This window comes from Phodopus roborovskii, unplaced genomic scaffold (assembly GCF_943737965.1).
Source record: "Phodopus roborovskii unplaced genomic scaffold, PHOROB, whole genome shotgun sequence".
In the NCBI taxonomy this organism is placed as follows: Eukaryota; Metazoa; Chordata; class Mammalia; order Rodentia; family Cricetidae; genus Phodopus; species Phodopus roborovskii.
This window is the reverse complement of record NW_026126418.1, coordinates 19,818,328-19,822,705: the sequence shown is the minus strand read 5'-3', so window position 1 is coordinate 19,822,705 and position 4,378 is coordinate 19,818,328. Positions and strand designations below refer to the sequence as shown.

The 4,378-nt window shown below is 35.0% G+C and overlaps 1 pseudogene; it reads right to left on the bottom strand.

Moving 5' to 3' along the window:
• Positions 1 to 3,038: 3,038 nt before the first annotated feature.
• Positions 3,039 to 4,021, bottom strand: LOC127222301 (olfactory receptor 1030-like; annotated as a pseudogene).
• Positions 4,022 to 4,378: the final 357 nt, after the last annotated feature.

Here is a 4,378-nt window from a genome sequence, read left to right as displayed (position 1 = left end):
TTTAAGTCTTGAACTGTTTAGAATACTAATACAATGACAAAGACTCATTTAGTAATATGAACACTGGTCCTACTTCATTTTTATGATCTAAGATATTTATTCTGGGAGATTTCCACTTACATCAAACTTTCCAGTGTTGTTTCCATTTATAGACTTGAAAATGATTTGATGTCCAGATTATAATGCTTTACATATATATGTTTTATAATCATTATAAGTACACATTGAGTTACCTAAATAATTTTATGCTTTTTTTATATATTTTTTAGTTGTTTGATATTATAATTGCAAATTTATGTCTCCTCCCCATTTCACTTGACGTATCCTCCCATGAAACCAACCCTTAATATTTTTCAAATTTCTGCTCTCTTTTTTTACACCCTCACATACACATCCCTAAATATAACCTGCTAAATCTGTATAATTATTAGTAAGCATACATTCTCGAGCTGAGTGAGTATTTGATATTGAACAACCATTTTTAAAAACTTTGATCAATCTTTATGTCTTAGAGTAACCCAAGTTTTTTAAATTCTTATTTTAAATTTTATTATTAATATTTTTTCTTATTTTACATATTGATCCCAGTTACCTTTCCCTCCCATCCTCCCATGTCCCACACAGACCTCCCCCATCCCATCGCCCATCCACACTCCAGGGATGATGAGGCTTTCAATGAGGGATTGTCAAAGTCTCTCAAATCATTTGATGAAGGGACTAGGGTATCCCCCATGTGTCTAAGCTAAGTGAGTATCCCTCCATGGGGAATTGGCTCCTGATCTGTTCCTACACTAGGTATACATCCTGGTTCCATTGTCAGAGGTACCATAGACTTCCCAGGCTTCCTAACTGAGACCCACATTCAGAGGGCCTGAGTCAGTCTAATGCTGGCTTCCCAGCTATCAGTCTGGTGTCCATGAGTTCCCCCTTCTTCAGGTCAGTTGTTTCTGTGAGTGAGAAACCCAACTTCTTTCATACATGTTACCTTCCTTAGTATAAGTGGTTGACCTAGTTTTAGGCTTTATATCACTTTTTATCTACATTTATAAGTAAAAAAAATAGATTTTGTTACAGTTTAATTACATAGTATGTTAGGTGAATTCCATTTCAGCATTTCTTTTATATATGATAAACATGAATTATTATGCATAAAAATATTTGTGAAATTTAGTAATATAATTGCTACTTTTCACATTACTGTTTCTTTTAACCTTTCAATGAAATATTTAAAACATAATTATGAAGAATTATGCAGAGAGAATAAATTGTTTTTCTGAGGAGAAACTCTTTGAAATTTAAGTCCAATGATGTTTGTGTTTAACTCATATTGCTTTGTTCACCCAACTTTGGCTTTCTATTTAGGACAGTGATTCTCAACTTGTGGATAGCATCCAGATATCCTGCAAATCAGATACTAACATTATGTTTTATAGCAGTGGCAAAATTACAGTTATGAAGTAGCAATGAAAATAATACTGTGGTTGGGGTCACCACAGCATGAAGCACTGTATTAAAGGGTTGTAACATTAGGAAGGTGGAGAACCATTGATTTAGAGTATATTACAAAGAGTGGGATTGCTTGATTAAATAGTGTGTGAATATCCATGTCTATGTGTGTTACTTATCCTTTTGCTCCGTTTGTTCTGTTGTATTCTAGTGTGTTTGTTTTTGTTTTCTGTTGTTATTAGTTTTTAGCTGATTGTTTCTTTTGTGAGGAAAGACAGAAAGAGTATGAATTCAGATTGGACAGGAAGATCTGAGAGGATCTGGGGGAACTATAATCAGAATATATTACATAAAGAATATGAAGGATTGCAGAATACTCACCTCTGGACCTGAATTAGGAGCAGACCACACCCAAACATCAGTTTCCTCCACAAAGAGACAGTTTATTAGCAAAGAAACCAAATGGCTGAATATGAATCAGGCAGAAACAGTAGTCAATAGCTTGTCAGGTATGGTTTTCAAAGGCAAAAAGTAAGAGATCTGTGATAGAATGACTTACAAATGCTTAGTAAATTCTGATTAGGCATGTAGCCAAATGGGGATTTTTGATTGCTTAATCTTGATGTTTTGATAGTTAGATTTTGGTGATTAGCATCAGGTATGCTAGTGGCTAAATAAGGGAATGGTCCTTGTGACTAGGGAAGGGGAAACAGGGAGGGGAAGACCTGCTGCCATACTTGGGACTACTAGAACCCTTCAAAATATATTTTAAATGAAGGAAAAATAGAGGAAAAAATAAAGTTAATGTGCAAAGCTTTTTCAAAAAATAAAAATAAATAAATACTTTGAATATTTTAAAATTCATGTTGATTTGTTCTGGAGAGAATTATTTTCAGAAAATGACTAAAAATTGATACTTATTGCTAACGCTTTTTGGTAAGTTCTCTTCAGCCTCTCATCAGCATCAGGGAATACTACTTAACTTGTTTTTTTTTTTTTTTTACAGATAATTTGTTTAGTAACTGGGTATAAGCAGAAACATATTAAAGGCATCATTGTGAGGTTGGGAAATATTTCATAAATATTAAAAATAATTTATATGCTACAGCATGTTATAGAGGAATCACCTGAATGTAAATCATATTTTAAAATTTAGGAGATACATTGTATCTCACCTTGGGAGGAAAACAGAGTCACTTAATACACTCTTACAAAGTGAAAGGAAGAGCTTATATGCCAGGGAAATAGGTAGAGAGATGTTATCAAGCAAGACTAAACTCAGGATATTGTTTCACCATGAGATATGATGTCTGGGATTGCATTTCCTGTCCATCAGCTCTTCCAACAACTTTCAGATCTATAATTTCAATTATATTCTCACTCTAGCTGAAACTATGCACTCTAAAACATATTCTGGTTGTTCCAGAGAAACACATTCAATCAAAACAAATTAGATAATTGTTAAAAACATTTTTAGTTTAAAATTGGAGGTGTTATCTAGGAGTTTTGTATTTGCATAATTACTATCTTTTCTTCTCCTCCACCTTTTCTCAAATTCATAGTTCCTATTAAAATTGAAGGTGTATTTTACTTTAATGGGAGACTGCAGGTGCTGAACGTTTGTCCACTTTGCAGATATTTCTTATAAACACTCTTCTCAGAGCCTGTTTCACATCCTTATTCCTCCGGCTGTAGATAAATGGATTCACCATGGGATTCACAAAATACAAAATACTGCCACAATTTTGCCTTGCTCAATAGACCTCTTATTTGCTGGTCTAAGATACATGCAGAAGAGGGACCCATAGAACGTAGTGACAGCTGTCAGGTGTGAGCCACAGGTGGAGAAAGCCTTTTGCTGCCCATCACTGGAACAGATCCTCATGGTGGTAATGAAGACAAAAATGTAGGAAATGAGAATGATAAGGAGGGAACCTGTAAGATTAATCCCAGCTGACACAAACAGGGCAGTTAGCTTGATGTAAATGTCAGAACATGTTGACATCAAAAGGGGAGGGTCGGCACAGTAGAAATTATTGATGGTGTTGGACCCACAAAAGGATAGACGTTAAGTCAATATCACCTGCATTGTTGTCCACCATAAAGCCCCAGCAGTAGGGGAAAGTGACTAGGCAAATGCAAACTGGCAGGGACATTTTTGTGCTATAGTGTAGGGGGTTGCAAATTACCATATACCTATCATAGGCCATGGCACCAAGCATGTAATACTCAGTTAGGAGCAGAGTTACAAAAACAAAACACTGAGCCAGACACCCAGTGTAAGAAATGGTTTTCTTCTCAGATAGAAAATTGACAAGCATCTGAGGAGAGACATTGGTGGAATAAAATATATCCACACATGCCAAGTGTGACAGAAAAAAATACATGGGGGTTTGCAGCCTGGGAGTGAACCTGATTAATAAGATCATACCAAAGTTCCTTGTCAGTGTGGTTAGATAAATCATGAGAAACACCACGAAAAGAATCGGCTGCAGTTCTGGTCGTGTGCTTAGTTGCAAAGAATAAACTCAGTTGCTTCAGTGCCATTGTGCTTTGTTTCTGAGTGCACCTTCATATTCCTTAATAGAGAAATGAATAAGAAATATTAGTTAAATTTTTTGTAAAAACCTACATAAGTTCTCACTCAAATAAAATACTCCTTAGAAGTATGTATGTGAATTATTAAAACAAACTGTCTGAATAACTGATCAACTGATAAAACCTTCCATGGAATATAGACTGATTGATTATAATTTCATGTGGCTTACTTTAGCCCCTAAAAATATATCCCACATCCACCTATGTATTAGAAAAACATCCTTATAAACTAATAAAAACCCTTTGGAATGTGTAACTTATAACCTTGTTTTCTACCAATGAAAGGCTAGGAATCTGAGTCCTACAAATGAGATGCCTCTGCCTGATGTAACTG